Source organism: Natrix helvetica, assembly GCF_964273705.1.
Source record: "Natrix helvetica genome assembly, chromosome: 2".
NCBI classification, from domain to species: Eukaryota; Metazoa; Chordata; class Lepidosauria; order Squamata; family Natricidae; genus Natrix; species Natrix helvetica.
In genome coordinates, this window is record NC_138552.1 from 128,248,614 (window position 1) to 128,261,968 (window position 13,355).

The following is a 13,355-nucleotide window of genomic DNA, read 5'->3' on the forward strand; positions in this document are numbered from 1 at the left end:
TAAATTATACCAGAAGGGGGTGTGGTTTAGATGGTTGATGCCTGAAGGTATGCTGATATTCTGGGAGGAGACAAGAATCAGAATCAACACACCCATAGAGGCACAGGCCTTTATGGAAAAAAATAAAGCGAACCTAGAAAAAACAGAAGACACTACAACGGTCATACAGGACACGGGAGGGGCCGGAGCTCTGCCAGCGGGGGGTGAAGGGGCAACACCAAGAAAGCTCAGATCACAAAAATAAATAAGAAAACCACAATGTTATAAACAGACCGAAAGTAATAATGAATTTATAACTAGACTATATATTATAACTATATAAACTGATTGAAAATTATTTTTTCTAGAATTAATATGCTGATTTTTTATGATTATGTATTAAGGTTTGATATTTTGATGTAACCTAGGAGTCTGGAGGGAGGGGGCGTCTGCCACACTTGCAACTGCCAAAATTTGTAACCATTCCACTTACCCTTTTCCGCATAAATGTTTTTAAAAAACCAATAAAACTTTTTGAAAAAAAAAAAAAAGGATTAAACCTCTGTTCCCTTACACATGAAAAGGACATTAGCCTCCTCTCAATATAAACAAAGCAATTTAGAGAGCCTTGCTTAAAAAGAAGCATTATGGAAATCTGTCCCTTTAAAGCCTTATGGTTATAGGAGTGGCATGCTGCTGGAGATAGAAAAGCAATGTTAGAGAGAAGTAGCTTCATGATTTTGTTAAGTTTTCACTGCAGGCAAAGTTGAGAATGAAGTGGAACTTTATTTGTTTACTTTTTAAAACCCTCTCTGTATTTTGGCTGACTTTCTAAGCCCTTCGTAGCCTTATGGGACAGCCATAACTCTAACATTAAAAGTTTTGTCTATTCTACATCAATCTCATTTAATAAGAATAAAATGCAAGATTTGTTTTAATCTTTTTTTTTTAAAGCTGTGGAGACGAAATAGAGATTGTGCTGGGAAAAAGAAATTGGCGATAGTTTCCTCTTGCGTTGAAAGCATGAAATAAAAGAGTACACATCCACTATAAAAAACACTCTGGAGTGTAACCACACCCCAACCAGCAATCCTTCTGAAATGTCAACATAAACTGTATTATTAATTTTCCAAGTTGCTGACCTTTACTTTTGCATGTATCACCAAATGGGCAATGTGAGGAGTTTCTGTTCTCACATGCATACAGGTTTAGTAGGCCTCATCAGAAACAAAGCTGATTTGAAACAAGCACCAGGTTCCTCTTTACAGAGTTACTGACAGTTTCCTTATTTTTCTAAAACTAATGCATGCTAATCAGCTAGACCAAGTCAAGCAGTTTCCCAGCTGCATCTCAGAAAATGAGTTCAATCCCATTCCGGATTGTTGATATTACTACCCAGGATTAAATGCTAAGCAAAATGGAACCCAATGAGATTGTAAGCAAAACAGAGCAAAACAATTTGGCATCACTTACTTATTCCGCTCCTTAAAACTGTTATTCTATGGTACAGAGAGTCCTCGACTCAGAACAGTTTGTTTAGTGACTATTCGAACTTATGGTGGCACTGAAAAAAAATGACTTATGACTGTTTTTCATATTTACAAGCATTGCACAATTTCTATGGTTACGTGAGCAAAATTCAGATACTTGGCCATTGACTCATATTCATGACAGCTGATGTGTCCTAGGATAATGTCATCACCTTTTGCGACCTTCTGACAAGCAATGTCAATGGGGCTTAACAACCGTGTTACTAAAAACTATAGTGATTCACTTAGCTGTGGCAAGAAAGGTCATAAAATGGGGCAAAATTCACTTAACTGTCTTGCTTAACAACATAAAATTTGGCTCAATTGTGGTCATAATTTGAGGACTACCTGTGTTAGGTTTTACCTAGAAGACAAGAAAAAAAGAAAATAATGGTCCAGGGGAAATGTTACTAAAGATGTTATATCTACTCTTACTAGTGTTAAAGCTTTATTTCTGTACCACAAAGGTATGTAAAGGGTGATTGTATTGTATTAGAATCTTTATGATATCAAATCAAAAATAGTGAAACTAAACGTGTGGCAATAATATTGAATCCCTTGTAAATAAAAATTATTTATTTAACAATAATAAAATACAGGAGAAAAATATATAAAATACAACCAAGGAAATGTCAGTAATTCATTAAAAAACCTTCTGGGGACAGAACTCCAGCATTTTATTGACTTCCAAACATAATAATTAGAGTTGGGTGGGATGGGCCACTATGTAAATTTGATTAATAAATAAATAATTTACTAAGCTCACAGGCATTATATTTTAAGCTATATAATGCCCAGTTTCTTTCTAAAGATCTTAATTTGCCTGACATACCAGCCAGCTTAATTTCTTTTTATCTTACCAACTAGATGAGTGAGTGAAGAGATCTGAAACAAGGCAATACTGTAAGAGTGATGGAAATGATGTGCTTTTGCTGAAAACAAACACACAAAGAATAAGCAAAAACTTTAGTCCAAGGGCTTTCAGTGTTTCTTCCCCCAAAGCAGCAGCTGAATTTCTTCAATGTTTTTGCAAATCCCACTCCCATGAAATTAAAAATATTTCAGGTTTGGCCTTTTTTAATCTTTCACTTTGTAAAAGATAATAAACTTTGAATGTTTCTAATTCAGAATTTATACGAACAAAAGTAAATTCAGGTATGTTTTGAATATGTTGGAAGTCTGTAAGGTTTTAAGTATGGTTTATTTCAGGTGGATTTAACAGTATTTTCATAAAGGTAGTACACTGATCCTTTAAAAAAATAAGAAGCAGATGTGACTCTTCAGTTGAGCCAGTTTGAAACACATGAAATCTCTCTCTCTCTCTCTCTCTCACTCACACACACACACAATTTATATATATATAAAATCCTACCCACACCACAATTTCAAAAACGCTATTACTCATTTCATAATTGTTCCTTCTCCTCCAGTATTGATCAGCAGGAAATGTTTTTAAAAGGTACATTTTTTAAAAAACGTCATCTGTGCTGAAAGGTTCATCAAAGTTCCCACATGTATGCATTTTGTTTACTCCATCAGCTATTAAGATCCAGAAAGTCCCTAAAGGTAATTTAGTTTGTACGATTAATGTTAATACTAAATCATCTCCATTGGTGACACAAAGCTAGCAATGAACGCTCTGTCAGCCAAGTGAGAGGAAACACAAAGCAAATTTCCTTCCTTCTGGGACCTCCAAAAAGAATTAAAAGATGCAAGCAGTAATCAGAAGTCTATTAGCACATTTTCAGATCAACAATTTTTTTTTATACAAAGGCATAAACTGTTGTGGCTTATTTCATCGGATGTATGCAGTCATGGAACTGATGTTACACAATTATCTCATACTCTTATGATTACAACTAAAAGATCACTCTTTTCTACTATCCTGGTTTTTTTTTTCTAATCATCATAAAATTATAAGTGCATTTTTTTTCGATTTCATGTAAAAAGTCTACAAGTAGTTTATTATCTTTTTTCTAAGCAAAGAAGTTAGTAATTTAGCTATCTTTGCAAGTTCATCATCTTCACCAACCATTCTTCTGTTGTGAGAATTGCTGAACATTTCCACTTTTGAGCATGCTGCAACTGTCAAATATAAAAAAACAAAGTTCCAATATTATTTTCTAGTTGCCTATCCATTTGTTTGCCCCCCCCCCCGCAAAAAAAGGTCTTGGGGTTCAATTGTATCTTTAAAACCTTTTGAATTAATGTATTTGTAATATATTTTGTATGTATCCAATTTTTTTAACTTTTTCTATATCCACCAGGCATCCAGCAAAGATTCAAAGCAACTTTATACATAATAGTCAGTTTATTCGGTAATAAATACCAGCAATACATCATTTAATAAAAATTATCTTTAGGAATAGAATATATGTATATTTCAATCCTTTCAACCACATATTTGACCATTGATCCATTGACCATTGATTTGCTTATTGCAACAAAAGATTATACAATTTAGTAGTAATAACATGTCCATTGTTAGTACATAATTCTATTTCAAACTCAGTCTTATTTTATTCAAAACCATAAAAACTTTTATTTGCTTTAAGCTTTTCTGTCTGTTGTACATAAGAAAACCATTGACAAGAGTATATTTCTGTTATCAAACCTTCTCTTGATTTCATTTTACAATCTCTTTGACAGAATTCTAATATATCATAAGTTAATTATTTATGTTTACTTACACATCCTCATCTATAAAATGTTTCTTGGGATGAAAATACAAAGATGTTTTCAAGCAAAATCTAAATTTATAATTGCTCCATAATCTAAGAATAGCTTGCTTGACATGATTTTTAAAATCTAAGTTTGCCTTAAGTTTATCATTCCAAAAATATCCCATACCATCCAAATCTCAAATTGTAACCTTTTAAATTCAATAACCTTCTGTCTCTTAATAAGATCTATTATTCCATCCAAACCAAACAGCAGGCAACAAAATACAATTTACTATATATTTTATTTTATATTATCCTTCAATAAAGATTCTTTATTTTTGGCTACCACAGGCGAACACAGCTCTTGTTCTACAATGCACATTAATATAAACCCCCTACAGCAAAACTCCCAATTAGATTCTTAGACTGCCGTTTTGACAATCGCTGGTTTATGAATTAGACTTTTGGATATGGTTTACTAAGTAAGTTATATATCTGAGTTCTTAGGCTTGTATTAACATGGTTTATGGATGAATGACAGTCAGGTGAATGAGTGAATATGTGCTGACATTTTGCTAGCCACGTGTCAGGGTTCCAAAAAACACTTCCTACTAATTTCTTTAGGTTTATTGTTTGTCTGGCTTTATTATGTAAATTACCTGAACCCAGATAGGGTATCTTATAAACATGTGGTATGAATCCAATCATTGTGATTTATGCCACAAATGATTAAATAAATGATTGGTTATCACAATTTATGAACCAAGTCATTTTTCAAGAGCCAGGTTTTCTATAGAAACAGGCAACATTCTCTCTCGAGTTACGTACTTTACTGAGAATATTGCAATACAAAAACACCAGGTCTGGTTGCAATAAACCTTGCTTCCACACATTAACTAAATGGCATGATAGCTTTTAAAATCATTCATTAAATAACTATATCTAAGTAAATAATAACCGACCTGTAAAGAAAAGTCAAGTATAATCCCATTCCTTTTGAATTTATTTGATTCATTTGTTTTCTTTTTAAAAAGATTTGTTTTCACAACATGTTTTTCATATTGCTGCTTGTCAGTATGAAAAGTTGCTCTAAGGCAGGGGTGTCCAAACTTGGGAACTTTAAGACTTGTGGACTTCAACTCCCAGAATTCCCCAGCCAGCCAGCCGGCTGGGGAATTCTGGGAGTTGAAGTCCACAAGTCTTAAAGTTCCCAAGTTTGGATACCCCTGCTCTAAGGCTTGTGGGTGTTGTAGCTGGTTGTGGAAATAATTGTTACAATTCAAGAAGAAAATTTTCTAAATTCAAAATGGACACATAGATCCAAGCCACCGATCTGGTTATATTATTTGAATATTCCCATTTTTCAATGGTTAAGTGTCTAACTAAGGCTAGACTTGCATTTAGGAAGACACAATCTCATCTTAGAATGTTCTCCAGAGATCAAATTCTTAATAAAAGTGACCACATCTCTTCAGAACTTTTATAATTGTTAACCTAGATTTCAAATTCTTCATTGGAAATAAAGGGGAGCTTTTATAAACCTAAGGAAAGTGAAGATGAACAACAGGCAGCTCTCCCCAATGCTGTTGCTAGCAACAATTCTAGTCAAGATACTTTCCAGTAAGGGATGATGGGAAGGGAAGTTTAGCAATATCTGGCAGGCTGTAATTATCTACTTCTGACCTAAGCTGCCAATTCTGTTAATTGTAGAAGAATGGCTAATCCGGTTATGAGAATATGCTTTAATATAGAGACTAACTTTGTATCCAAAAAACCAATCTGATGTAAAATTCAATTCTAACAGGAAACTATTCCTGGATAGAATCCCAGAATAATAGCATCTATCTTCTATCTATCATCTATCTATCTATCATCTATCTATCTATCATCTATCAATCTATCATCTATCTATCTATCTATCTATCTATCTATCTATCTATCTATCTATCTATCATCTATCTATCATCTATCTATCTATCATCTATCTATCTAATCTATCTAATCTCTCTCTCTCTCTCTCTCTCTCTCTCTCTCTTTGTGTGTGTGTGTATGTATGTATGTATGTATGTATGTATGTATGTATGTATATGTATATATGTATTTGTGTTACAACCCCTGGTATGCCCAATATATATATATTCATCCATCCATCCATCCATCCTAGTTATGTTTTTTTTTTGCCACAAAGCTAGTTTCTTATTTTGGTTTTGTCTCAATTGTGGCCACTTTGAATACAGGAAATAAATAAATAGGCCAGACTCTCTTTTTCTGCCCCAATATGCTTCCATTTCCACTGCATTATCCATTTTATTGGCCTCTTTGGACTGAATTTTATGGAATGCTTTATACTCTGTGTTATTTTTACCATTCTAAAAACTCTGATGTCATATAGGGTGGAAACATACTTTGAAGATGGCTAAAAGCTATTAGAAACAATAATGTCCAAGCACAGCAATAGAAATCAAAGTTTTTTTTAATCAAATTACAATTCCATACATCAACAAGTTCTGTTAAAATATTTCTTAAATCAAGAATAAAATTCAATTGTCTTTACATGCTTCCTTGAAAAACTTGGTTTTAATGTATATCTTTGCCATTTGAACTTAGCAGCCTAGACAAACTTTTGTTGGGAAGAAATTCTATAACAAGATACTCCCTTTAAAATATATCCAGTCCCTTACTTACATCATCAATCTTAACTTAATGTTTTTTCCACCTGCTTACAGATATGTATTGGGAGATAACTATCAGGGGGATTCCCCCCCCCCAATTTTTAAAGATTCCAAAGTCTTAAAGTTCAAAACAAGCACACTAATTTCCAGGCACAGCTTAATTAGGAATTGTTGGAGGTAGAAACTAAATACCACATTCTAAATCAGTTCAGGTTTTGGGTTGGTTTTCAAGCACAACCCTAGAAGTTTCTAACCTATTGTATAACAGTAGTTACATCCAGTAATCTGCCTCTAAGAATGGCTAGGATTGATGTATCATTTGAGGCTGATAAGCAACTTCATTGGGAATTAAGGAGATTTTCTTGATCCAAAGCACACCTCCACTGCAACCTATCCAGGAACACACAACATTTCCAAGCCGAGAGCTGCCCTTGCTCTGACTGTCATGCTTGGGGCCACATTCTGAAACAAACAAGACAAAAACTGAATTTGGTTTCATTTTTACTTAACTGGCACTAAATTAAATTAATTAAGTCATTAATAGGATTACTTCCTAATCATGTATTTAATAATTTTCACTACTGGGACATTAAAAAATATGGCCTATTTTGGGAGGGCATCTTGAGATCACCTCAAGCCTTTGGGGGGGTTGCCTGCAGCTTTGGTGTTTGGGCAATCCATCTCTCTCCTAGTCCACCCAGTCCTAAGCAGAACACAAACATAGTTGACTCATCTACTAAACAAACACTGATTGGATCATTTTCATTTGCCCTGAACTAAACTATTCTCAGTCAGTCCAATCTGAATCCATTTAAACTTTCTTAGTAACCACTGATTCAGATATAGGGAGAAAAAATAATTGGACTACTTCTACCATATACAGGTTTCTTTTGCTTCATATAAATTCAATAGTATCTGATGGATCACTGTCATCAAAGAATTCATATTATATGAAAAAGAAATGCTGCTAGGCAATTTGTGGTAGTATAATTAATTTGAATCAAAGGTTTGGAGATACGCTAAGATGTCTCACCAAACTCCTTGAACGTTTACCTGCCCAAACCTCTTTTTGTCATCCCTTTCGCCTTTATAATCATATTATGCTTTTGTTCTAATTGTGCATCCTCTCCTACTTACTTCTATATCTATACCAACAATAGCTGACTGTTAATATGAGGTCAAAACATCCATTAACATATTACCGTATCCTTATATAATACAAAAAAAGAAGACTAAAAATAGTTAGACATTATATCATGTTGAAGTTGGGTTAGCTCTAGATCAGCTTTTAACCTGGGCAAATCTACTGTGTTCAATATAATAAAGAATATAACAAAATATGTAGAGCTGTGATGTACACTACTTTTCTCTACCATAACAACATTCGAAAAGCAGCTGTAGAAAACATGGAAAATGCGTTTTCAGTGTTAAGAGAAGATCAGACTAGGAAGAAAATGTGTTTGAGTACTGAAGTCCTCCAGAATAAGGAAGGCCCTAAAAATGTTTGTATATTTTTGTCAACTACTAAATACACCACAACCACCTTTTTTCTACTCATTGTCCTGCCTTATATGAATTTGCTTTTTGTGAGGTTTTAGGGGCATCTAACTAACCTAAGTGGATTAGAGATTTGGAGATATTAAATATGGCACAATGTGATTTGTGAATACTGCCAGCCTTTTTCATGGAGGTCTCAGAATTATTTTAGAAATATTATTTCTGCATATGTGGTGAGGATGTTGAATGAATGTTATCAGTTTAAGAAAACAGCAAAAAGTAAACAAAAAACCAGTAAATTCTAGACATCTTATTATCATGTATTATCCCTGGTCAAGTAAGGGCCATTTGGTCAAGTAGAATTACCATAAAGCAAAAACTTTAACTTCTTTCAAGCTACCCAATAGTATAGTAATTGCAGGATACCATAGTCAAAGGACACTGAAAGCACTTCAGCTATGTAGGAGGTTCAATCACACTCTTAATCTCTGTCATACACTTATCTTTATCTAGGCAGATCTTTCAGGGAAATCAAGGTAGTTTCCATTGCATTCCACTAGCCACAGGGTCCGGTTATTTAGATTCTTAATCCATTTAATCCAAAAGTCCCTTACATTGCCTAACCATTACAAACCAGATTCCCATGCCCAGGAACAGACCATTTAAACGCAGCTCCTAATTCTCCAGTTTTTAGGAGTCTCCATGTTTTCTTAGTCATATAACTTTCTTACAGGAATTTTTACAGGGTTGGGAAATGCTCATTCTCAAATACAAATATATACTGCTCTGCATGGATAATTATTGTTTACCACAAATAATAAAACCAGACCAATTAACAGTAAATATTAGTGAATTAATCCAAAGGAGTTATCCATATACAAAACAGGAAAACAAGCCTCACACACAACTTCCATATCACCATTTTTACAACAGCTAGACCATGGATCGCCAATCTTTCGTACCTCAGGGACCACTAAATTCATAATTTTAAATCCCGTGGACCACTAATATAATTTTTTAAAAAATAAATAGTATTTAGTGCAATATAAAAAATGTAAATAATTTTTCTGCAGACCACCAAAATGTTCTTGTGGACCACCAGTTGGTGACCGCTGATCTAGACCACTTAGAACTTAGGAGACCTAGAGACAATTTTATGTAGCTGTTAAAGTACCAGACTAGAAACCCTGAGACAGTACGTTCTAGTCCTGCCTTAGCCACAAAGCCTTAGAGCAGTCCCTCTCCCCCAGCCCTTGGAAGCAGGCAAACTACTTCTAAAAAACATTGCCAAGAAACTATAGTTGCCAGGAATCAAAAATGGACTCAAAAGAGCACTGGCATATACATACACACACACAACTTCTTGCCACAAAATCACACTATTAACATTTGACAATAAATTGATGGTTTATTGCCACACTGTTTATATTTGATAATAAACTAATGTTTTCCTGCTTTAAAAAAGACTTTAAAATATTTTGTGTTATACTCCCAAAGTGTTATTTTATCGATTCTTCAAAATAAATAAATAATAACTGCTCAAAATGTTTACCTCTGTTTTCCCTGGTGGTATTTTCATGCCATCAAATAAATAAAAGTAAAATTATGTCCCCAATAGCAAAATTGATGTCTATGTCTAAGGCGCCTGATTATCTATCATCCTATCATATTTAACTAATGCATCTCTGAATACATTAGTTGACCATGACCCGTAGTAGAAGGCAATTCTTATTAAGCAATCTACAACTCAAGTGGCACCCAAATTGGGAGTCCATGCCTGATGCTTCACCTGTAAAACACTGCAAAACACTTGTTCACATTCCTCCAAGCTCTGAGACTCTTAATAGTGTTAGCCAGACATAAAAGACCTGCTCTTCTAAATGCCATTGTGTGCGTGCTATACAGATGGAGATTCTTTTTGTTGCCAGCAGAGCCACTGAATACACCTTCAAATGGCCGCTAGCCTATTTTCATTCATATTTATTCTGAGTTTCCTGCCAACATTGCTCAACCAGTCAGCCCTGCTGCTTCACTGGCAGCAAACAGTTCTCCGAAATACCAGGAAAATACATGGGCTCTTGCACAGAAGAGAAGGGCTTGGAAAGCAGACTGTCAGCTACCTGAATTAGTTCCCCATTCCAAAGACTAGTAACAATTTTAACAAAATACACAGCTGGATTGGCTAAAATCTGGCAGTAATTTAGAAAGTATCCATATCAAAGCCAATTTAGGAGGCACACCATCTCAGAAAAAATGCCACCGAAACCAAACTTCTTCATCAGACTGGAGAAATGTTCTTGAAATTTGCACAATCCAAAAACAATACAAAACAACAGAGAGTACCAAATCCAAAAAATGAAAAGGCATATGTCATGGGCCTGTTTCTATGAAGTCTTTTATTTTTCTTAAGAATAGACATAAAAACCATGGCAATTCTTACATATTAGGATTCCAAGTCCAAGACCCCAAAACAGAAAGAAATAATGCCACTCTATATTGTTAAATTCACAAAGCTTGGAAACAACCATAAAGGAAATAATATGTTAAAAAGAGGGAGGGGTTGCTAAATCATGACAAAGGAAAAGTTAGATGGGGAAAAGTATGCCAAGATTTCACCTTATAGCAGTATCCACTGGAATATTAGCTATTTCTTGAACAGGCCCATTTTATCATGTAGGAATACTCACAGCCTTTCTAGTTACTATTATATCTTTAAGTAAGTACAGCCTAGGATTTCATTTTTAACCCAAGCATGCATTTGGTAACCTAGTTCTTAAATATTAAATGGGTTGTTGCTACCTATCATAGGTAACGCACCTCCCCCGTAATGGTCCACTCCCACTAGCTAGAACAATGAACTGAAGTGCATTAAGACCCTCTGCAGGCAACATTTATTAAATTAACAGAGGATAATCATAACACACAATTTAGTCCCATGTCATATCATCCTTTGTACATAGAGTTACAGGAAGTGTCTATTCAGCATAACATTAAATACAAAATTTGAAATTGCAAAATGAAATGTGACACTGGCACCAGTGTTAACTGACAATTTATGACATACCAGTCAGGCACTTATTTTACCCAAGATCCATAACTTTAGCCTATTAGTAGCTTAAAAATATTGAATGATGAATGAAGGAACTGTGAGACAAAAGTTGACTGCTAAGAGCTTCATAGAATTATATCCGAGGTCCATCAGATACAACATTGCTTGCCACAATGCCCAAATAAATGCTTTTAGAAAGCTCATAAGTAGAACATGAGTCTAACAGCGATTTCTTATTAAAACTCCCCAGCAACTGGTGGTTACTGGTAGACTGCTTCAAAATTTGGAGGATCTATTCACTATAATTTGTAATCATCTAAGAAGTTCTTAATGTTTAAATGAAAGAGTTAATAAGAGTTTTAAGTATATTTTGCCTGTTTCAAAATGTGGTCATTCTTGCTACCTAACAGCTATTCACTTTTCTTGTGGGCCCACAATAACCACAATGCACACTAGAAACAGAGGGTGCGATTTTATACTTAAATCTCAGCATATAAGCATTTTGTACCTGAATGGATGCTACAAAATGTGTCATTCCTTTTAACATATCAGTCTATATCATCAGGCTACTCCACAAATTAATACTACAGTGGGTATGTATGAACAGAATTTTTCTACCTCAAAGTTGCAATGAATCTTTTTGAAATAAGTCTCTGTGTCATCCATGAGCTTAAGTATGGTTGGGGTTACAGTTCACATATAGACATATACAGTGTTTACAATGAACATCAATCATTTCATACTGATAATGATCAGTGTTCAATATTATTATGAAGGAGGTGGGGATAGAGTCATTGTCAGCCAAGATAAGGAAGAAACAGAAGTAAACGAGGAGCGGTGTTAAGGAAAAAATGTATTTCTTTTTAAGTTTTAAAAAATTTAAATTGTTTTAACTTTCAAAAAAGTTAGTAATAATCTAGAAAAAAATTAACAGACAACATATTTTTTTTAAAAAAACCTCACAGAATAAAGCTTAAAAGCTCACCTCTTTCCATTACGTTATATTTATATAATTTATATAATATACATTCCAAATAGCATTTTAAAGCATTTTAAACAAATGCTTTAAAAAACACCACTATTTATTCTCTTGTACTCACCCTTTGCAGGAGAATTCAACGATCCAAATTCATAAGCGCAGAGGGGAAAAGGGGGGGACTAAAAGATTAAAAAGGGGGTGGAAAGAACAAGGAAACAGGGGAAGGGGGATAACAAGAAAAAGAAGATAAGACAACGGGGAAGACTTAAACAGCGGGGGCAAGAATGTGATAAGACGACAGGAAGCGGCGATCCACGCTGCTAAGGACTTATGTATAGACGGCCGAGGGGATTCAAGCGGCTTCTGCTCTATCCCATCACTTTGCTGTAGCCTCTGCCAAACAGGGAGGCTGGCTGGGAGGGAAGTTGGTACTGCAGCTGGAAAGAAGGATGTGACACCTAACAAGTACAACCAGCTAGCCAGGAGGAGGAGGAGGAAGAAGAGGAGAGACCTTGAGGAGCCGAGGCAGCCCGTGCCCTGGAAGGGCGGAGGCAAGAGAAGCAGGAGGAGCCCCGTGCTCTGGGAGCAGAAGCGGCGGCGGCAGCGCTAACACCGCATGCCCGCCTGCACAAGGCATTTAATGGGATTGATGGGTTGTGCAGTCAGTGACTCACAGACTTTTGAGTTAGACACAGGAGGAGGTGGAGAGGGAACCCCGCCCACCACTCTCCAGGGGCCCTATGTCAAAGCCAACTGGCACGGAGTGACGGCCCTGCCCACCAATGCCTAGGGCGCTCTTTGCCCAAAGGCCGGGGGAGGGGGGGTTTCCCTGCCCCTTTTCGCTCAATGAGTCTTCTGAGGACACTGCTGCGGAACGGTGGGGGCGGGAGGGGGGAGTTGAAAAGGAAGAGAGAAGCTGGCCAGGGAGAGCAGCGGGGGAGGGATTCCCCCCTTTTTTTCTATCCCTGGTTTGTCCAAAGTGGGCCA

The 13,355-nt window shown here is 35.6% G+C and overlaps 1 protein-coding gene across 2 annotated transcripts in view; it reads right to left on the reverse strand.

Annotated features, from left to right (window-relative positions):
• Positions 1 to 13,009, reverse strand: part of SERTAD2 (SERTA domain containing 2) — a 154,984-nt gene extending 141,975 nt beyond the window's left edge. Inside the window, exons 1-2 of one of the 2 annotated variants that reach the window (XR_014174326.1) lie at positions 12,490 to 13,009; positions 6,627 to 7,305 (exon numbers count right to left, since the gene is read on the reverse strand). The gene's annotated coding sequence lies outside the window, so the exon portion shown is untranslated. Of the gene's footprint in view, positions 1 to 6,626; positions 7,306 to 12,489 lie in introns of those variants that run through there. The other variant, XM_081940875.1, reaches the window with a different exon arrangement.
• Positions 13,010 to 13,355: the final 346 nt, after the last annotated feature.